This window comes from Nelumbo lutea, chromosome 7, assembly GCF_056320005.1.
Source record: "Nelumbo lutea isolate HS-2025 chromosome 7, American lotus-T2T, whole genome shotgun sequence".
In the NCBI taxonomy this organism is placed as follows: Eukaryota; Viridiplantae; Streptophyta; class Magnoliopsida; order Proteales; family Nelumbonaceae; genus Nelumbo; species Nelumbo lutea.
Window position 1 is genome coordinate 27,134,672 of NC_142690.1, and position 23,860 is coordinate 27,158,531.

Here is a 23,860-nt window from a genome sequence, read left to right on the forward strand (position 1 = left end):
TAAAAATGTTTGGTGATATAATATAAATAATGTATCATATTATTTATATAACATAATAATATATTTTAATATATATAGTTATATAAATAATATATTAATATATTTAGAATATAATATTTTATAACTAACGGATCAGATTATATCGTGATGGGATAAATCAAGGTACATTCTAATTTGATTCGTTCTAAATTAGTCAACTTTTTCGATTCGATCCAAATTGTTAGGATCCAGTGAGGTATTTGAATCAGGCATTATCGGATTGAATTTGGATTCAAATCGGTTCTAAACCAACTAATTTAAACTCCAACTTATATTAACCACAAAGCTCCTTCTCACACATACCCACAAGACACTACAGCCACAAAAAAATATCTCCCCATAACATCTGAGATATTCCCAACATACTATCTATGGTTTTAAAAACGGCATTGATTGGACAACCAGACCATTCAATTCGGAAACCGGTCATGGCTTTGGGTCGATACCATTTTTAAAACTTGTAGGTATCATCAGATCCGGAGTCTGCTTACTCAGTTTCGTTACCAAATGTGTGCATCGGATCCAATTTTGAAAAAACCGGGATCCAGAAATTTTATTAAACCACCGGTTTGGTATAGGTTCAACCAAAAAAGCTAATCCAAATGTAGAAAAAACCATAATCCGCTCACATCCTTGTGATGAAGAGATACGGTCCAAAACACATGTTTCTAGGGGTTTCGAACCCCAATTTTTTGTAATAATAAAAAGCATGCTAAAAGCTTTCCAAAAAACCAAAATGTGAAAAAAAAAACTAAAAAAAAAGTTTTAGCCGTTTGATTCGATACAACTGAAACTCATATCGTATCGATACTTTAAACCTTGATCAGAATTATTTTATTGAGTTTTCAAAATTAGAATTGATGGGGGTGGAAGTGACCTCCAATAAGAGTCAAGCACATGGCAACATTAGGAACATCCATGACTTCGCCTATTGAATGACGCTACCTCGGACCTACGTAGGGCACCCAAGCCGACCTCAATTTAGCAAGAGTTGATCTCGTCTCAGGTGAACTACTGTTGAACCATCACAAAGGGTAAAAGACAACTCAGCCAATGAGCCCTATACGCACAAAAAAGCACAGTTCACCCAGACGAGCTACGCTAAGAAGAAACACACCCTGGCAGCATCGCCTGACAGTCTCATCATAACATATGCCCATCCTATTAATCAATGGGCCTGGGGCTACCTCCACACGTGAATAACATGATAGATGCATTTATTGAAAATTTATTGAAAACTAGAATGCGAATGTATGTCTTTATGTTGATGACATGTTTATTATTGGCACTAACATAATTGGCCTAAATGAACCAAAACCTACTTATCCTTTGTTATCAAGATGAAAGACTTAGGAGAAGTAGCTACCGTCTTGGGAATCAAAGTTAAGAAACATAGTAAGGTTTGTGCACTAAGGCAATCACATTATATTGAAAAAATACTTGAGAAATTTAGACACTTAGGATTTAAAGAATATAGTACACTATATAACTCTAGTATAAAGTTAATAGAGAATTCTGCTAGAGCAATTGCACAACTTGAGTATGTTAGTATAATAGGAAGCCTAATGTATGCTATGCTTTGTACTAGATCTGATTTTACATATACAGTAAGTACAATTATTAGGTTTACAAGTAATCTCAATGTAGAGCATTGGAATGAAGCTTAATGGATTAAGAATTTATTATTAAAAATAAAATTGCGGCCTAATCCTATGCCTCTAATTTCCACCTCTTGTGATAGTGAAGCAACTCTATCGAGAGCCTATAGTAATACCTAAAATGGTAAATTTAGACATTCAAGTCTAAGATACAAATATGTTAAACAATTGATTCAGTATGGAGTTATCACAATAACTTATGTGAAGTCAAGTAAAAATTTAATTGATACTCTTACCCCTAGGGAATTAGTAAGAACTATAACTAAAGATATGAGATCAAAACCCTTTGCCTACTCACCAGTAATGGTAACCAAACCTGAACTGAAATTATTAGTATTAGGTTTAGTAATAACAAATTACTACAATGTGACTGTTAGCATTAACATTGAGAGTTTTACCATCGCAACATAAATAGTGTTATCTGTTACAATGATAGGTGAGTTAAACTCTTAATGAAATTATAAAATGTGTCAAGTAGCAAGACATATATTGGAACTTCACCTATGTGAATATAGAAGTGGTGCCGCTTCTCATGATAGTTTTGGTTTTATAGAAATAGGACATTTTATGTGTATTGGTATTCACAGTCTATCTTCAAAGTAATTGTTTTAAGGTCTTATGACCAATGATTTTGACAAAACTTTGAGATATCTATGCTAATTGAAAGTTTAAGTAATAAAATACCTTCTTGTATACATAACCATATCACAATATTTGGATTGAGAGATACCCATGTAATTGGTCAATCAAAGTGGGGGATAGTTGGACGTTAATCTCACTAGAAGATTAAAAACCAGTGGGTGTTTGATTGATAAATTAGTTGGGGACATGATAGATTGCATCTTTTACTTAATTTGTCCTGGGATTTCTCTTCTCTTTCTTTGATTTTTTTTACTATCTTCATGGAATTTTTGTCAAAACTAAACTTTTGTTCTCATGACCATGTTGCCCCAAGTTTGGATGGAGGTGGGTGAGTATTCCTCAAAAGGACCCTAGGGTAGGTAAAAGGGTAAAAAGCAAAATATTTTTTGAATATTTTGGGGTTTTCCTTTTTTTTTTTAAGAAAGGTTAAGGTTTTCGAAAAGAAAGAATAGGTCCAAAGTGACTTGCAAGGGATTAATGATGTGATAATTGGTGGCTTAGGGTAAGTGTTGGGCCAAGGGTGGCCTCCTCTTTTATGGATCCCTTAGGTTGCCCCTTTTTCTAAGATATAGGAGGTTAACTCAAAGAATCATTGACTCATGATTTTTTTTTTCTTTTTTTTCCATGCTGTTTAAAGAAATTGAGAAGGTAAACTACCCAATTTAGGAAAGAGATTTGGGGTCAGATTTCATGGATCAAGAAGGAATGGGCTTAGGTCCACTCATGGGTCGCAAGTGGTGAATGTCTGAACATAGGTTGCTTAGTGGGGTGATAATTGGCCCAAGGTGGTCTCTCTTTTAGTGAACCTTAATCAGCTACCTTGCCCCTACTCTCAGAAGAGTTAGAAAGGGATGGAAATGACATTTTTCATTAGTTTTTGTTTTTTCTTTTTTTCTCTTCCTTTTCATTTTTCTAGGCACTTTGAGCTTTGGAAGTCCATTCATACGTAAATTGATGACACACCTAGCACTTGCTGGATATGACTATCTTGATATGTCATGCTAAGGAGTAGCACTAAGAGTTGATAGGCTAACATGTCATGTTAAGGATCTCACGATGTTGATCTATCATTCTGATCAAATGTCTTGACATGATGCGAACCATAGTGACTTGTCATGCTAGTGACTTGCCTTGTTGTGGACTAGGACTTATGATTGATGATATGCCAAGTGTTGATGAGTGTGCTGATGATGACTCTGTTGACGATGATCAATGATGTTGCGCTTTTGTTCTTGCAATGATTCCAACACTTGGCCAACTTTCCTTAGTAGGTAGCCGTAGACTTCAACATTTATTAGACCCATTTGATCTTGAGTATGTAGTTTAGCTTTGCATGTCAATAGGTTAAAAACTTGCTTCTAGAGACAATGAAATCCCAACTTCTTTTTTCGAAATAAATGAATGAAAGCTCTTTTGGATTTTTGAAGTTTTTTATTTTTTTTCTTTTTGGTTTTTGAGGATTTTTCTTTTTCCTTTATTTTGAAAATGTTTTATTTTTTTATTATGAAACTTTTTTATTTATTTTCTAGTTTTTAAGGAAGTATTTGATTTTTTTTTGTTTTCCTTTTGAAAAATAATTCTAAGAAAAGTTATCCCCTTTTGAAGAATGTTAACCACCTGGATCAAAGATAAGATAAAGAACCCCAAAGATGGATGTTTAAGGAAATTCATGCACTTTAAATCAAGAAATGAGTCTCTAAGGTTGAAGATGAATGTACTTGGAGGAATAGTTGACTCATTATATCTAATGGGGGATCCTGGTTGAATTAAGTGAAAAAATGCAAAAAAAAATTGAATATGAAAACTGTTGAGTAGGCCACATAAAGGGATGAAAGTGAAGATGAAAAACAACCACCAAAAAAAGGGGATCATGCATGACTTAGTATTTTGCTTGATTGAGAGTGTTGATGTATTGGGTGAAGTTGATATAATTAGATCATGTTTTCTTTTTCTGGTAGTGTTTTCATCCTGCAAAATGTGTAAAGGCTCCAAACATGGGCCAGAGTTTGTAATGGATCGTTGGTCGGACCGCTTCATACTTAAACAATGGGAGTTTTGCTTAAAGTTCAGATGTACCTAGAAGCTGTGTGGCCCTAGATTTGGGCCTATGCCTCAGATGAGTTGAAGATTAGCCCATGGTGAGTCAAGCAATTTTGAAAATTTGTGAGGCCTTTTGATTGAGCCAAGGACAAATGTGGGCTTAAGTCTAGCCCTTGGTGGATCTAGTGAATCAAGTTGTTGCAAAAAATTGTGAGGCCCTATACTAGGGTCGAAATCAAATGTGAGCTCAGGAATAGCCCATGGTGGATCGGGTGAACCGAGTGATTGTGAAAACTTATGAGGCCTTTGGCTCAGGCCAAAGTCAAATGCGGGCTTAAGACTAGCCCATGGTGCATCAATGTTCAAATTACCCGTAGTTAGATCGGGAAGCAGGCAACCTTGCTCAAGTATAAGGAGTCTTGAGGCCTCAGACTTTGTTCTTGACCAAAGATGGACTTGGGTATCATCCATGGTGTGTCAGGAGGCTTGAGAAGCATACCTTGTTGGTGATCCAAGAGTTCTACCTTGATGTTTGGGTTAATGGCAAGATCTGAATCAGTCCAGCCTAGGAGAAGCTTGATTTGCTTAATTTCTTGTAGGAGATCCATGGTCATTTCTTCTGTATTTGAGTCATAGATGGGTTGAAGATCAGACTAATCCAGATCATGGCTATCCCATTCTACATGATGGATCCATGTTGCATCTCTAGACTCAAGTTGTCAGTAACCCCCAAGTGAGATCGGTCAGGGCCATGGTTAACTTGATCTTTGTGCTGCTTGCCTTCTAATTTTTTGCCAATGGTGGGGTTTTGGTCAACCCAGTTTTGGCTTCTCTTGACTTGTCTTTTGCCCTGCCGATCTTTTATTTCTATGATGAGGCTAGATTTTGGATTGTTCTATTGAGGCTCTTGACTTACCTGCCCTGTGTCATGCCAATTTTCTATGTCTGTGTTTGAGATGGGCTCTAGGTCAGCTTGTTTTGGCTCTATATTTTACTGTCTTGCACCATTCCAGTCTTCTGATAAAGTGATGGTGTTTTGATCAACCAGATTTGAGTCTTGCTCCAATTTCCACGTACCATGCCATATGTCTATGTCTTGCTTCATACCATGTTGATCTCCTATACCAAATACAGAGGTGGCCTACTGAGATTCTAAGGTAGAACTTTGTCCCTGGTCTAGACGTGTACTAAGATTTTCTTGCCTTCAATTTGTAGGAATCACTTGAATTGATGCAATATAACCTTATTGTAAGTCTAGTTAGTCAGATTGCACATTATGTTCTTATTTTTGAACCGGTTCGTTGATGTCTATTTGCTTTATGGACTTGATGAATTGAGTTGGATCAAATGGTTGATCTTCTTCAATTTTTTGCTACATTACAGTGATAATGTGCATTACCATTTTGGGGGGTTCTTCTCCTGACCATTGAATCAGCTTGATGAGTTTTGTCGGATCGAAAGCCTCATCTTCCTTGTTTATTGATAACACCTTCATAGACTGGATAGGCCTAGTGTACTTGGTGGGATCAAATGGTTGACTCTTTTGAGGTATGGTGCTGACCTGATGATTTGTTAGGGCTTGTTGCTACTTTATTAGGCCTTGACGATTGACTTGATACTCATCTTCTAGGGCTTGGGTCAACTTATTCTCACAGATTGTTTGTTGAGGTTTACTGTTTGGATGTGATGCACTATACATCGCTCACTCCCTAGTTAGTCCACCTCATTCTAATGGCTCAACATCTATGATTTGAATTGGCATGATGAGTTGGGCTAGATCAAAAGCCTTGTCTTCTTTAGCCTTTTATGCAACTTCCACTGATTGGATGGGCTTGATGTACTTGGTAGGATCAAATTGTTGGCTCTTTTGTTGCATGGTGCTAACATGATGACTTGGTAGCGCTTGTTGTAGCTTTGCTAAGCCTTGAGGATCAATTTGATGTTGATCTTCTAGAGCTTGGATCAGCTTATTATCACATATTGCTTGTTGAGGTTAATTGTTAGGAGGTGATGCACTATAGATTGTTGCTTGAGTTCGAAACTCACTCCCTAGTTGGTCCACCTCAATTTCTAATGACTCGACATCTATGATCCGCTCATTGTTAGATGAGATGGCAATTGCTGGTGATACCTCGATGGTGGATGCATTATCGGCTATCAGAGAGTCTTCCACTTGGCAACCTACACTAACTAAGGCCTAAAAAGTAGGATGGTGAGTCAAAGTCAACCTACTGGCATATTATTTATTCAATCTCTTTAATACCAATGAAATTTGGTCATCCTCACTAGGACTCTTAAGGACTTGGGCTTCTTGGGCCCTCCACCTAGTTATGAAGTCTATGAGTGATTCTTCTAGTCCTTGCTTGACCAATTCTAGTTTATGCCTTGACAATAGGATGTTTATGTTATACGAGTTGTGATTCACAAATGTGTCAACTAGGCTTGGCCAAGTCTTTACTAGGCTAGGGTCAGTGTTCATTAACCAAGTTGTAGCATGTCCAGTTAAGCACCTTAAGAATGATTGGGCTAGAAGCTCATCAGTTAAGCCCATGGACCTTAGTAATTGTTGATACATTTTGATGTGGGCCCTTGCGCATCCTATCCCATCATATTTGTCCATGTCAAGCCACTTAAATCCTAGAGGTAGCTTATGTCCAGTAGTCAAGTCAATGTCTGCTAAGTCAAGGTTGTTGCCTTGCAACTTGCTTAGCCTTTGCTCTATGCGGTCTAACCATTGGTTTAACCTTAGGTTGATTGAGGTAACGGGCAAGAAGGTTTCCCCTTGCAAGGAATTTTGGGTTGGTGGATGTGTTGGAGCATAGGACCAGGGTGTTTGGGTTTAGATTGGTTGGGCTATTGTTGTCCCTTATATTAAGACTTGGGCTTCATTGAACTAGGCTTGCCTAGACTAGATTGGCATTGGTGAGGGATGGGTTGGATAAGAATACCCTTGGATGGGTTGCATTGGGATTGTGGCCCATGATGGTTTGGCTTGCCTTGGATGGAATTGAATGGGTTGAATTGGCATTGATGGGGCTTGGGAAAGTTGAGCTTGATTGTATTGCCCCTGGTTGGGTTGACCTAGGGTCCATGATGGTTGAGCCTGTGTATTTTGCCCCTAGTTGGGCTGAACTAGCATAGATGTGGCCCATGATGGTTGGGCTTGAGTGATTTAACCTTGGTTTGGCTGAATTGGCATGGATGAGGTCCATGATGGTTGATATTGAGTGATTTGCCCTTGGTTGGGCTGAATTGGAAAGCATGGGGACCATGAAGTTTGGGCTTGGTATATAGCCCTTGGTTGTGTCGGACTGACATAGATGTGGCCCATGATGGTTGGGTCGGGGCTTGATCATTGGACCAGAGCAGTTTGACTTCACTCTTGAACAAATCTATTTGAGTTTGAAATTTTTTCATATGGTTTTGGCGGCACATCTATTCAATAACCCTTAGGTATTGTGAGAAGTCCATACTTGGGTTAGGTTGACCTTGGATTGTAACCATGGTTTTGGGTTGTGTAGGCTTTTATTTGAAAGAAAATGAAGAAGTGTACCTGAATAAACCCACAATTGCTCCTATCTGCTTGCTTAAGCAAAATCAAGAACAAGAGTACAAATGCAACAAAAAGATAGATGCAGGATAGCAAGAATGCTAAATGCAAGTAAAAGACAAAAGCAAATAAGTACCAATGAAGTAAAATTCATAGTTGGGACTTCTAAGGACAGTTGCTAAGACTCTACATGCAATGGAGTGGGTTTATTTCTATAGGCTCATAAGGGATATAAGGGAACCTTCGTCAGGTCAGGATACCCATATACCTCAAGACAAGTCTTGGGTACGTTGTCAAGGCCTCACCTCATTTATCAAGAGCCACCAACCTTATTCAAGTAGTGGATGGATATGCCAGAGGTAAGAGAGAAGGGTCCTCCCCTTTCTAGGATAGTTATCCCTAAGCAATCATAACGGGGGCTACCTATAGTCGAGTCAGAAGGACAAAATGCAATGCAACATGAGTGATGTGTGTGCAACATGTGTGAAAACCCAAAACTAATTAAATAATCCTTGGAAATTGGTTTTTTGAGTTAGGTCCTCTTAGAATGTCCCTAGTGGAGTCGCCATTTATGGCTACCTGACCTGGAAGGAGGGACGGATTTGGATATTGAGTTTGGAGTCGCCACCTAAAATTTTCAAATTGGGAATTTATGAAAACTCGGGATTTTTCAAGAAAAACATTTTATTTTCTTGGTGAATCGTTACCCAATGGGGATGAGATTCTTAGGGTCTGGGGACCAAGGTACGGTGCAGGAAGGTGTTAGGCACCTCACACACTCCCGGTTAAACCAGCCTCTACTTCACCAATATTGCAAGGATTATTCATAATTTTGGACTTGAAATTTTAATTAACACACACACACATATAAATTTGTCAAGATGTGAGAGAAATGAAATTTACCAAAAAAAGCTAGAAATGAAATAAATTGAATCCTGGAAGAAGAGATGAATAAATTACACAAACAATTAGCTAATTTGAAGAAGTTGTGACTGAAACAAAACATTATTATTACAAGTTGAAATAAGAAAGGATGTGACATGTTGGAAAGTGGTGTGCTGTCATAGGCACCCAAAAATAAACCTCTACTCGTAAAGATGGAATGTAGCAGTGCGAGTAGGGATCGTACTCCCATAGGGAGTATCTAACCTAAATTATGTGCTACGTGAATCAAAGATGGAGGGGGTGTATGTAATGTAAATCAGATTTAAAATAAAGAAAATAAAAATTAAAGAGAACGAAAATTTAAATCTCTTATCTTTCTAGGATTACAATTGACAATTTAAATCTGATAAGACTCTCTTTCTTAAGATTACATTCAACTGCTATTCTAATGGGACTCTTGGTTCTTGAGTTTGAGTTGGGCTTCTTTGACAACTTGGGATGCTTCCAGGCTCTTCTGCGAAATGGACATCAGTTGTGAAATGGGCTTTGCTGTGAAATTTCTCCGACTTTGGGCCTGAATTCGTCTTCGATTCAAGCTGAATCCGTCAAAACCCAAAATATGAAAGTTGTGGGTTTTTTCCTTATCTTTCTAGTTCTTTTTGAATTATCCAAATCGGAGTCTGGAATCGAGAGTTATGCCCAAATCACTGAATGGTGCCGAAACTGTATAAAATCATCCGATTAGCCTTGTTTTGCACCAAACGCCTTTTTTCGTGCCCTAAACCAAAATATGAGAATAATGAGTGCATTTGGACATAAAATAAATATAAAATAATAAATATTAATTGAGAAAAATATGATATTTTTTGTTTTCATCAAATCCCCCACACATAAACCTTGCCCGTCCTCGGGCAAGTCAAAATTCAGGCAAAAACAAAAACACGGACAGACAAACTATCCAACCAATCCTTAAACTCAACTCTCTTTCACCTTTCTCCACAAATATTCTAGGTTAACTATTGCAAACTATTAAATCAACACGACCGAGTTATACATGACTCATCTATCAACCAATCCCTTTTTTACTATTACAAACCAGGTAGTAAACTAGGGAAAACATTTTTACTTGCTCACTCCCTTTTTTATTTTATTTTTTGTGGAAGTGAGTGCATTATATGCTCCATCTCACTTTTAGGACTTAGTCAGTGGGTGCATTTTATGCTCCATCCCACTGTTAGGATTGCTTGGTCAATAAGTGCATTTTATCCTCCGTCCTACTGATTGAATTGTTGGCTACTAAGTGCATTTTATGCTCCAACTTACTATTGAATTGTTTGGCTAGTAGGTGCATTTTATGCTCCGTCCTACCAATTAAATTGCTTGGTAAAATATTTATTCTATTTACTTAAACCTAAATTTAGGACTAGCTTAAGAGGGATGGCTTCAGATGAATGGTGTACTCCCTGATCATATTTTTTTACTCAGTTCACAAGAATTTTCCCAGAATATTATTTCAATTGATTTCAAAAGAGTTGAGTTTTTTTTTTTAAATGTAGAAAAACACGACCTAAATCAAATTTTAAAACATAACCTAAATCCCCTCCCCCACACATAGAACTTTCATTGTCCCCAATGTGAGATGAGATGCAAAGAAAGGGCAGAAAAACTAAACTAGAAATGCAAAAACAAAAAATATATATATATAAAAAACAAAAAGAAAAAGAAAAAGGAAAAAACAAACTTCCCTATTTTTAAGCATTACAAACCAGGTCCTCTAAGTCCAACTGTTCCACATGCTCTTCCCGGAAGCCTTCATAGAAATGTTTGAGTCTATGGTCATTCACCTTGAATGCTTTGGAAGTTGCTAGACTTTGAATCTCAACTACACCATGAGGAAAAACATTAGTAACAACAAAAGGTCCAATCCACCAAGAATGCAGTTTACCCGGAAACAGACGAAGCTGTGAATGGTAAAGAAGGACTTTCTGACCAACTTTAAACTCCTTCCTGGTGATCACTTTGTCATGGAAGGCTTTCGTCTTTTCCTTGTAAATTCTTGCACTTTCGTAGGCATCATTTCGAATCTCCTCCAGCTCTTGTAGTTGCAACTTACGGTGTTCCCCACATTCATCCATCCTCATATTGAGACACTTAATAGCCCAATAAGCCTTGTGTTCCAGCTCGACTGGAAGGTGACATGGTTTCCCAAACCCCAATCGATAGGGCGACATACCAATGGAAGTCTTGTATGCAGTCTTATATGCCCACAAAGCATCATCCAGCCGCAAACTCCAGTCTTTTCTACTTGGATTGACCATTTTTTCAAGGATCGACTTGATCTCTCGATTTGACACTTCCGCTTGTCCACTAGTTTGCGGATGGTAGGCGGTTGACACTTTGTGGGTCACATGGTATTTTCGCAGCAAAGCCTCCATAGTTCGATTACAAAAGTGAGTGCCTCGATCACTTATCAGAGCTCTTGGGATCCCAAACCTGGAGAAGTTGTTAGTCTTGATAAAACCTATTATAGCCATAGAATCATCAGTCTTGGTGGCTTTGGCTTCCACCCATTTCGAGACATAACCGACAGCAAGTAAAATGTAAACATAACCGAATGATACAGGGAAAGGTCCCATGAAATCGATGCCCCAATCGTCAAAAATTCCGCAAAACATTATGGGGGTTTGTGGCATCTCATTCCTTTGGGATATATTACCTGCCTTTTGACAATGTTCGCATGACTTACAGAAAAGATACGAGTCTCAAAATAACCATGGCCAATAGAAACCACATTCGAGCACTTTTCTTGTTGTCCTCTTATCTCCAATGTGACTTCCACAAGCATAAGAGTGGCAAAAGGTTAGAATATAAACAATCTCATTTTCAGGTACGCACCTTCTTATCACTTGATCTGCATAATGCTTCCATAAGTATGGGTCATCCCACACATAGTATTTGGCATAACTTTTGATCTTATCTCTTTGGGTTTTAGATAAATCGGATGGCAAAGCATTAGTGACCAAATAATTTACAATGTTCGCATATCAAGGTGTTGTCTCATTCACCGAGAATAATTGCTCATCAGGGAACGTCTCTTGTAGAGGAAGTTCATCCTCCACATGAACCAAACAACTCAAGTGATCGGCCACATGATTTTCTGCACCCTTTTTGTCCTTGATCTCCAAATCGAATTCGCTCAAGAGTAGTACCCATCTTATTAATCTTGGTTTCGCCTCTTTTTTCATCATCAAGTAACAAAGAGCTGCATGATCATAATAGACAATGACTTAAGTACCAAGCAAATAAGACCAAAACTTTTCTAATGCAAAAACAACAGCTAAAAGCTCATTCTCAGTGGTGGAGTAATGTTTCTGAGCATCATTCAAAGTTTTCAAGGCATAATAAATGGCATGAGATGCTTTCCCAATTCTTTGACCCAAAACGGCGCCTACGGCATGGTCACTTGCGTCGCACATGATCTCGAAAGGAACATTCTAGTCGGGGGGCTGAATGATTGGGGTAGAAGTCAATAATTCTTTCAGCCTATCGAAGGCTTTCTTACATGCCTCATTAAACTCAAAAGCCACATCCTTTTGTAGCAACCTGCATAGGGGTAATGCTGTTTTGGAGAAGTCCTTGATGAATCTCTTGTAAAAACCTGCATGTCCAAGGAAGGAATGAACTCTCCGCACACTAGTAGGATAAGGTAAAGAATAAATAATATCAACTTTAAATTTATCTACCTCAAATCCCCTAGATGAAACAACATAACCCAAAACTATACCTTGTTCAACCATGAAATGACATTTTTTAGAATTCAGCACAAGGTTAGTTTCTATGCATCTTTGAAGAACAAGTGTAAGGTTATGCAAACAGTTGCCAAAGGAGTCTCCATAAACTGTGAAATCATCCATAAAGACTTCTATGATGTTTTCAATGTAATATGAAAATATGTTTAGCATACACATTTGGAAAGTGGCTAGGGCATTCCAAAGGCCAAAGGGCATGCGGCAGTATGCAAAGGTTCCGAATGGGCATGTGAACATTGTCTTTTCTTGATCTTCTAGAGCAATTGCAATCTGAAAGTACCCTGTATAGCCATCAAGGAAACAATAGAAAGAATGACCAACTAACCTTTCAAGCATTTGATCAATAAAAGGTAAAGGGAAGTGGTCTTTGCGGGTTACAACATTCAATTTTCTATAATCTATACAAACCCGCCACCCATTTTGGATACGGATGGGAACCAATTCATCATTTTGATTTTTCACCACAGTTATTCCTGTCTTTTTGGGGACCATTTGAATCGGGCTAACCCAACTGTTGTCCGAAATGGGGTAGATCACACCATTTTCAAGAAGTTTGAGGATCTCCTTCTTCACTACATCCATCATGGGCGGGTTCAACCTTCTTTGTGGTTGATGGGAAAGTTTTGCTCCTTCTTCAAGCAAGATGCAGTGCATGCATGTGGACAGGCTGATTCCCTTGATATCTGGAATCGTCCAACCGATAGCCGTCTTATGCTCCTTAAGAACTTGCACAAGCTTCTATTCCTATGGTGCGTTAAAGCTGCTAGAGATGATCACCAGTAATGTCTCTCCATCTCGAAGGAATACGTACTTGAGGTGACTAGGGAGAGGCTTAAATTCTGGAATGGGGGCCTGCAAAATAAAGGGTAAAAGTCTCTTATCAAAAACCAACAACATAATATTAGGAGCATTACCTAACTACGATAACTTCGGGGAATTATCCAATGCTGCAATCGTTTCCTACAAAACAACATTCAACATTGGCTCCTCTTTCTCAAGGTGCTTACTAATGGAAACTTCTAACTCATCATTCCCTTCAAGTTCAAAGACCTTCTGTGCCAAAGAGTCAATTGCGTCCACAGAACAGATAGGATCATCATCAGTTGGATATTTCATGGCATCATAAATATTAAAGTTAACAATTTCACCATCAAATTCCATGGTGAGTGTGCCACTATAAACATTTATCTTAGTCTTGGATGTCTTCAAAAATGGTCTTCCTAACAAAATAGGAGTGGTTTGATCATCATTATCCATATCAAGCACATAGAAATCAGCTGGAAAAACCAAATCATTTACCTTTACAAGAACACCCTCAACTACACCCTTAGGATAGGCATTTGATCTATCAGCTAATTGGATCACAACACCAGTTTTATTTAAAGGTTCAAGTTTTAAATAAGCATATATGGAATACGGCATGACATTGATAGAAGCTCCTAATTCTAACATGGCCTTCTCAATTCTAGTGTTGCCTATCACGCAGGGGATAGTGAACATACCTAGATCCTTGCACTTTGTAGGGAGTTTTTTCTTTGAATAACTGTAGAAACATTCTCCCCTACTCTCACATTTTTGCATCCTTTTAGTTTCTATTTCCTCGTGTGTGCACAATTCTTTCAGAAATTTAGCATAACGAGCCACTTGTTTAATAGTGTCCTAAGAGTAGAATGTTTACCTCGCATCTACGAAAAGTTTCATAAAATTCTTTGAACTGCTCATCCTTCCAAGTCCGTACTAAAGCATTAGGAAAAGGAGGCACTGGTTTATAATCAGAAAGAGGAGAAAACTTGCGCTTAGGTACTTCATCGTTATCGGGAATGATGTCTTTCTCCTTTCCTTGATTCGACACTATGGGGACTGCCCTTGCTGGAGTCTCCACCTCTTTACCACTTCTCAAAATGATCGCACTTGCATTTTCTTTTGGGTTCACAACCGTTTGAGAGGATAATTTCCCTGAACACTATGCCTCTAACCGATTAATTGTCGTCGCCATCTGGCCCATCTGATTATCCAGATGTTGGATACTGGCCCTTGCCTCTTGCTGAAATTGTTTCATCTCCTGTTGAAATTGCAAGGTGTTAGTGGCAAGAGATTTAACAATATCCTCTAAAGACATACATGTATTGGAAGTTTGGGTTGGTTGTTGTCTAGGGGGGTGCGGCTGATATGGCTGAAAAGTTTGGCGGTTTTGGGGGTTCCCATAGCTGAGATTGGGGTGATCCCTCTATCCTGGGTTATATGTGTTTGAATAAGGATCATGTTTCCTTTGCGGTTTCCCTGGAAAACCACCTGTCGCATTCACTTGTTCAACGGTCTCCTCTTGAAGAGTTGGACATATATCAGTTGGATGCCCTACTACTAAACATATCCCACAAGCCTTCACCGTTTGCATATTACCTACAGCCATTTGATGGACAAGAGAGGTCAGACTTGCAATTTATTGTTCTAAGGAAGAGATGTTTACATTGTTAGCATGCTTTGATGGAGGGTTAAGCCTATAGCCGAACTGCTGAGAGTTGGCCGCCTTATTTGTAATAAGATTTCTTGCGGCCTCGGGGGTTTTATCTACTAAGGCCCCTCCACTAACAGCATCGATCATGCTCCTATCAGTAGGTTGAAGTCCCTCATAAAAATACTTAATAAGTAGTTGCTCGCTGATTTGATGATGGGGACAACTTGCACATAATTTTTTAAAACGTTCCCAGTATTCATGTAGGGACTCCCCGTTGTATTGCCTAATACCAAAAATTTATTTCCTGATGTTGGCCGCCCTTGAAGCTGGGAAGTACATTTCTAGGAATAGCCTCTTCATCTCGTTCCATGTGGTAATACTCCCAAAGGGTAGATAATAGAGCCAATCCTTAGCCGAATCCTTCAGAGAAAACGGGAAGGCTCTCAATTTGATTTGCTCTTCAATTACCCCCATGGGTTTCATGCTCGTGCATACCACATGCAGCTCCTTCAAGTGCTTGTGAGGATCCTCATCTGCAAGACCATGAAAAATGGGTAAGAGATGTATCAATCCAGATTTTAATTCGAAATTAACATCAGCATCTAAAGCAGAGAAAGTTATGCATACTACATTGATGTGCCGCCAAGTTGGTTGGAGTGGCCTGTCTCAGCTACCAGGGTGAGACTTGAGGTACATGCAGAGCAGGTTTTCTTGAAACCCTGAACCGGACCAGAATTTCAGTATTGCCCTGGACCTTGGAGATTGATGGGCAAAACTGGAATGTTACACCTGACCCCTAGACTTGATTATGATACTGCACTAGGTGTCGGATTGGGCTGTCTTTGATATGCCAATCAGTGAGATCCTTAGAGGGGGTCAAAACTTGGGTATGTTCGGACAGTTTGAGAATTCATCTGAGTGGGTGATCATAGTGACAGGATCAGCCCCTTTGTCGGACAAAGTGAATGATCGGGGATGCACTCTCTCTAATGGAAACCAAAGCTGCCGACAGCCAATTTCAATCGTTGAAATTTGTTTTTGCAAAATATATATATATATATATATATATATATATATATATATATATATATATATATATATATATATATATATATATATATTATGGTTTCAAAATGTTTGCAAAATGTTTTAATTCCCGGGATCCATGTGAGTAGAGAGTGCAGCACTGTTCCTTGCAGCCGAGGGAGAGGTCATCTCTTGTCGGGCAGTGTTTGATCATTATGGCTAAGAGGTTAAGTGTAAGACCATTGAGGGTAATGCCTGATGGGCCAACCTTACGGTCCTTGGGTTTTTATAAGGTGGCTTAACCCAGGGACCACTTATTGTAAGTGTTGGGCCCATTAGGAGCCTATGGTGATGGGTCAGAGGTTTACTGTTTCCTATAGTGAATTCGGCCAGGCCTTGTAACAGAGGCTAGGCTGAACCCATGTGGCTGATGTGTAGATCAATGTTTAGGTCCCACGCCATACAAGGATACCCAATTGGGCAACAGTTTGAAGGAAAAGTGAGCACGTGGATTTACTGGGCCTCAAATCGAACTGGTTTAATTTGATTAATTAAAGATGGGCAGTTTTGGGATTTAGATCAGCAGATAGGATAGGGAGTTATCCCTATCCACTCAGAGAGTCTAGATCCAAATAAAGATTTGGATTAGGAAACTCCTAATAAGATTATGAGAGCTAATCTTTATCTGCAGATAAGATAAGGGTTTATCCTTATCTCTTAAAGAGAGTCTAAATCCAAATAAGATTTGTATTAGGAAACTTCTAATGGGATTAGGAAAAGCTCTCTTTAAGGCTATAAATAGAGGAGGAGGGTGAACCCCAATACACTCAACAAGATTACAGACTCAAGAGAGAAGACAACTCCAGTAAGATTGACCCCATCTTCTGCTCTTGACTCCTTCTATTGCTGCTGCCATAGCCAGTTCGATCTCCACCTGTAAGAGCGATCAAGAAGCGTTCTTGATATCATTTTTTTGTGAAAAACTGATCTGAAGTCATGCTCACTCACCCTCCATCGAATTATTGTTGAAGAGTTCGGTTCTTGCTGAATAAACACCTGCTGATTCTGTTCCACCCTACGTTGTGTCATCTTCAGTGGGAACAGTCTTTGGCATTTTCCTTGGGCGTGAACACCTTCGTTGGGAGTTACTGTTACTCCGTATTAGGTACGTCCCTCTCCTACCTTTTGGTTTTAGATATGGTCTGGTTTAGGGTTCAAAATTGATAATTGAAAATGCAATTTTCTAAAACAGGGAATGTGATTCCCATATAGGAAAGAGCAATTTTTGAAATTTCGTCCTACCTACCTGCAGGGTTCGGCTATCCATTTGATGGATCTCTTATCCCTTCATTTATAGATTTTTTGAGAGAGAAATAGAGGGTTGAGATGGGAGACAAGGGGGATCAATGGCTGAGGTTTAAATGATTTTTGAAGGGAGATTGATTGAGAGAATGGCCTATCAAGATAGCTTTGTGAGAGATTCTCTCAATCAATCAAGACCAAGAGTGAAGATTTCACCAATTTACCTAAATTGGGCATTCCAAGTTTAGGTGATTGGCTTGACTGATTGGAAGCTATAGCTAGTCGAATCTTAGATTTTTAAGATGTTTCTAGAGGCTGAGGGAAAGTTTTGGTCGTGGAATGACCTAGGTTTGAAGTTATTGTGAAGAGGATTGTAAACAGATGGTCCAGATGGAGTCTAACTTCGAGTCTCAAAATGGAGGGGTTAACAGTGTCGGAATTAGACGATCTTGGTGCCGTTGGACTCAGAATTTTGAGCTCTACCTATCTATAGAATTGGATTTTAGATTTTATGGGGGATAGGATTTAGGATCAGAGATGATCCCAATTGGGCGATCAGAACCAGTTCTGGCTTCAGGTCTTGAGACAAAGGGGTAAGAGGTGTCGGATTTGGGTGATATTGGTGTTGTCGGACTTGGATTTTTGAGATATACGTACCTATGGTGTTGGATTTCTGATTTTATGGGGGATAGGATTAGGATTAGAGATGATCATGATCAGACGATTGGAAACAGTTATGGTTTTGGGTATTGAGATGAAGGGGTAAGCGGTGTCGGATTTGTATGGTCTTGGTGTCATTGAATTTGGATTTTTGGGCTCTATGTACCTATTGTGTTGGAATTCTGATTTGGTGTTAAATGAGGTTTAGGATAAAAATGATTACAATCAAACGATCGGAATCAGTTTCAGCTTTGGGTCTTAGGATGAAGGGGTAAATGGTATCAGATTTGAGTGATCTTGGTGTCATTGGATTTGGATTTTTGGGACCTATAACCCTTGGGACCTTTTGTGAAAATAGTGGGGCAAGGCATTGGGCACCTAAAACCCTTAGGATGCATAGATCTCAAAAATTTACCCAAAAAAAAAGGATTTGAAACATAGATCTAGAAGTTTGCATACATGTTTAATGTACAACCTTTGACTCGGCCGTTGAGTCAAATGAGTCAATGGTCCAACCAGTCAGGTCGGATGGTTTTTTATCCTGTTCAATGATTTTTTATAAAATTTTGGTTTTACAAAAACCAGGCCTGGAATTATGGCCAAGTTACAATTCAAACGGTTTATCTAACCGAGTCAATGGTGGGTTGAAAACACTACTTGAAGCATAAGACAAGGGTATGCATACATACATATATATATCCAATTAATTGCCCATTAAACCAATAAGGAAACAACATAGGCTAAACTATCTCTATCCCCCACTTTCTCCAAAATTATCTCTAATTCTTATTTTTCCTCTCCTCCACATTTAACAAATTATTAGTTCATTGCTAATAAATAAAAATAATAACTAACGATTGGTATTTAATAATACTTAAACTAGCAAATAAATTAGTAATGATTTCACAAGTACATTAAAAATATAATAGTTTTCAAAAATATAAATAAATAAATGTTAACTATTATTTAATTAACTAAAGCTACTAAATCAAAAATTAATTTAACTATTCAAATAAATTAATAATTAAATTGGCCTGGTCAGGTTGGGGAGTCGGTCACCCGAAATTGACTGACTATTAGTGAAAACTGGCCAATTTGGATTGTATTTAATTTGGATTGATTTTCAATTTGGTCGATCAATTCAATAGAAAATTTTAAATTTAAATTTAAAAACATATCTGTTTACAAATGGCCAAATCGAAATTGACCCAACCTGGTCAGGTTGGGAAATTGCTGAAACAAAGCCAAGAGGAAAATACTATAAAACTGACCAATTCTTCTTCTTTTTCTTCTCCTTCTTCCTACTCCTTCCTCTGTTTTCGTCTTTATCAGTCACCACCACTGCTTTTTGCAATGGCGGTTTCTCCGCCTGCCCGCGCTCCCTCTCTTTCTTCTCTCTCCCTTCTTCTTTCCCCTTTCTTTTTCTTTTTCTTCTTCTTCTTCTTTTTCTTCCTCTTTCTTTTTTTTTCTTGGATTCACTCTCTCCTGTTACTTCCCGCTGTTGCAGCTTCAAGCAGCGGTGGTTGCACCGTTCATTCTTTCCCTTCTCCATCTTACCATTATTTTCAAGACCAAAAATCAATCAAATCCACCATCGACCCTCTCTCCCTTATCTAGATCAAACCAGCATTTGCTCATCTTTGAGACGGCTACTGCGAGCAGAGGTTTCAACATCGAGTAACAGCGATGACTACTCTCTCCTCCAAATCAGAACCTCTATCTCCCACCTAATGTCTCTGCGACAACCTCCTTGACGTGCATAGGGGCTTCCTTCTGAGCCCTTCAATTAGGTTGCCTCTGAGCCGTCTGAACACATAGGGATTTTCTCCCCGATGATTCAATCGCCCCAGGTTGTTCTAGGATCGAGGTAGGAGTGGATCACGACCTCCCCTTTCACTTGAATCAGTTACAGAACCTAGAGGTCAGATTGTCGCCATCTGATGAGCACAAGCTTCCAAGTCGCCTTAGATGCAGAGAGATAGCAGCAACACCGGCACAATTATCACACCCTCTTGAGTCCCAACGGTTATTTCTTCCTTCCGACTCTCCCAGTTGTAGCAAACTTTCCTGTTTTAGGCCAAAATACAAATCAGGTAACCCCCTTTTTCCTCCTCTGTATTCAACTCTATATCCTCTTATTGTTTAATTGTAATTGGGAGTCATGAGTGGGGAAGAGCCGATGAAACTAGTTTGTTGAGTTTCTGTAAGATCTGTACCCTCCCTGATTCTACCATCGGTTTTGTTAAGTTCATATTCTATTATGATTGTTGTCTTCTCATTGCTGATTTCTTCAGTATCTGACGGATACAAGTAGGGTAGATTATTTTATCTCAACCCTGTCGAGTGATTGGTAGAATGGTATTTGCTAAGACAGAAAACTTTTATGTTGATCTTGAATTATTTCATTTGTCTCTGCCATGCCAAAATAATACAAATGAATTAGTACGTCCAATCCTCTAATGCATGTTTTCCCCTCTTTCCTATCTTCACATCTTCTTTCTTATCATAATACGGATAACATGTTTACCCTCTCCTCTAGTCGAAATCCAATCAACTAAAGATTTAGGTTCTGTTTATTTCTATTTTTATTATGTTGGATGCTTTTTATTCCATTTTATTTTATCCTTTTTTTTATCAATTATGTTTGTTTGATCTGATAAATGGTTTTGTTTCTAATCTGCCTAGCACGGTGAATGATAGTTAAGATGAAAGATTTTCTAGGGAGATGACTAGACATTGTTTCTCTTGCAATTTATTTCCTTTAATAATGTAATTTTGGTTTGTGAATATTTTGGGCTTGTTAGGAGTACCTTTTTTAGGTTTACTTGCATTTACTTTTAGAACCCTGTGTCGGCCCCACCTATTGGACCCGGGAAAGGGGTGCCTAACCCCTTTCCTCTCCCATCCAAGTCTTAACCAGGCTCGTTAGCCGGTGCCTCGGGCTATTGGAGTCACCATTGAACCAAAATGATTTTGATACCATTCTCGTAGGTCTCATCACCTCCATTTTCTTAATTGATGGGTGGCGACTCCATTTCCAGCCCAAGTGGCAAGTGAGCCATTTTTCGACTCTCACAACTATTTTAAGACATAGAAAACACTTTATACAACTTCTCCTTGAAATCCTAAATCTGACGGTAGTAGAATTATTTGAATCCTCAATGAATGATCCATTTGTGTTGGAAGTTAGACACCATGTTATAAAGAAAAGAAAGAAAAAGTCATTTCCCTTAATGTGATGTAAATTGTTTATAACAAAGAGATTAATTACAAGTGATTAATTGGGTTGTTTTGACTTAATTATCACATAATGGGGTGATCCAATAACTTAGGCCTTTAGGATAGTAAGATTCTATGTGTTTTTAAGTGTTTAGACACTTATTAGGCCTAATTAGTTAAGCCCATAACAATTATGGTCAAATCATCCTATAAAGGATAATTAAAATGTTAGTGTTGGCCCCACCGGCTTGTACAAATCAGTGACATATTGGCTCTCCCATTGAATTATGGGCCCCACACCATACAAGTTGTAATCTCCTAATTGGATAAATATCTTTTAAAAATAAAAAGTGATAATAGATAATTAAGAGTCATACATAGGAGTCCTAGTCAAACTATGCGTTAAATAAGTCTAATAAGACTCAGATTTGACTAGTTTGACTAGTTAGATGGATTCCAGTCTCATGGCTGATTTAAGAGAGCTAGACTCTCTCTAATTTTATCCTAAATGAATTAGGACTTGTAAATATATTTGGAGATGGACCTTGTAGCCTCCCAAGTCTATAAATAAAGAGGAATGAAAGGGGATCAAATAATGCTTTATTTTCTCTACTAGTTGAATTTGATCCCCCTATCGTATGACATTTAAATTAGGTTTTGAATCCCATTCGACTAAAGCTTATATCCATTGGTTTAAGCATTATTCCAGTATGCTTTGGGTCAAGAAAATTACCTAAAAACGTGACAAAGGTAGGAACCTTGCTGCTATACATTCTAGAGGAGAAATCCAAGACTACAAATATACAATTACACCATTTTCAACTTGTTATAGTGTTATTAGGAGGATTCAAGCTTGGGTGTGAACACAACATCAAATTATGCACTTCTAGACTTCAAAATCAGGTAATGCACTCAATCTTTATCCAAAAATATCTGATATTTCATGGTGCAAGAACAAAATCGGCCCTATGAGAAAAATCAGTTTTCTCATATGTACAATTTCATCACTAAGGTTTTGTGAATTTTTAAAATCCTACCTTTCTCGTTGTTGGGATTTTTGGCACAACATGATCATTAGATGGTCATCTTTCACATTTAGTGTCTTGTTGGCACCTATGTTAAGTACAACTATAAGGTATTGTAGGCACTCGGAAGCCCTGTTAGTTTGGGTCTTATTAGCAATTGTGTAAGTCCAACTAGTTTAGGTATTGCAAGCACCTGTGAAGTCCCATTATAAAGGTTTGGTTGGCACTTAGGAAGTCCAATCGATTAGTGGAAATCCTCAGTAGCAGTCTGCGGTAGAGGACATAGGCGGGGTTGGCCAAACCTCTATAAAAATATTGGTGTGCCTTATGTTCATTGTTTCTTTGCTTTTCAAATTTGTAGTTCATTTCTTTGTGTTTATTCTTCTCGTAACTAAAATACTTGATACCTTGAGATCTTGCAAATTTACACTTTATTTATTTTTTCTTTTCTTTTACATCTACAAGATACAACAGTAGGTTGTACAATTACTAAGTTTTAACTTAACTAACCCCACTAACTGCACTAATTTTACTAACTACTGCTTTTATTGGTATGTTATTTTCATTTATTATTCATTTACATTTTACTTATATTTACTTTTCTATAGTTAGTTTTGTTTACCTTGGTGGCTGGTCCATCTCTTAGCTATCTAAGTGTAGTAGGTCCATTTCTCTGTTACTTGTTAGTGGTTACTCCTCTTTCTCCTACTACTAAGACACACACTACCAGGTACAACTGCTATTTACATTTGAGTTTATTTATTTTCAATTGCATGTTACTTTCTACAACTATTTACATTTATTATTGATTACTCTTTTATTAATTGTAAAACCACTAACCAAGATAGCAAGCTGCAATTCTTTATTGTTTAATTTATCTTCAATTGCTATTTTCTTGTTAGTATTCTTTATTATAGTTGCTTTATTGTTGAATGCTAATCTATGTAGCTTATACTACTATACTTATTTGTTTATTTTGTAGCTATAGGTTTCTTAGTTCAACAATAAAGTTATAAATCTTGATTAACTACTAAACCTAACTAACTAAGCCTTCAATCTTCTACTACATGTTATTTGTTATAATGCTTAGATTTAGTTTGAGGGGAAGGGTTTTGACATTGATTGTCAAGAGTGTAAGGGTTTGAATTGAATTCCAAGACAAGCAGAGTTTTACCCAATTCACCCCCTCTTGGGTAAGGCCATTGGTCCAACATTCATTTCTTTTGGGATATGCTTTCCTATATTGGTAATAGGTGTACAAAACCCCCACGAAGATGTTTCTTATGACACTAATAGAGGACACACTATAATTGTTGTTGTTGATTGTCTTAGTTGGTTTTGCAATGTTGTCACCGAGAGTGGGAGGTTGCTAGATTTGCAGCAATAGCGAAGTGGCATCTTCATAGTGGAATAAGATGAATAAAAGAGGGGCTAGAGAGAGAGGTCAATGGTGGAAGTTAATGCAAAGTGGTATCTTCATTGCAGAAGAAGATGAACATAATAGGGTCTACAAGAGAGAGAGAGAGAGAGAGAGAGAGAGAGAGAGAGAG

The 23,860-nt window shown here is 38.1% G+C and overlaps 1 non-coding gene across 1 annotated transcript; it reads left to right on the forward strand.

Annotated features, from left to right (window-relative positions):
• The first annotated feature begins 15,283 nt into the window (after window positions 1–15,283).
• LOC148845841 (small nucleolar RNA R71) lies at window positions 15,284–15,390 on the forward strand. The gene has a single exon (XR_016102685.1). It is a non-coding gene; the product is annotated as a small nucleolar RNA R71 (small nucleolar RNA).
• The last annotated feature ends 8,470 nt before the right edge of the window (window positions 15,391–23,860 follow it).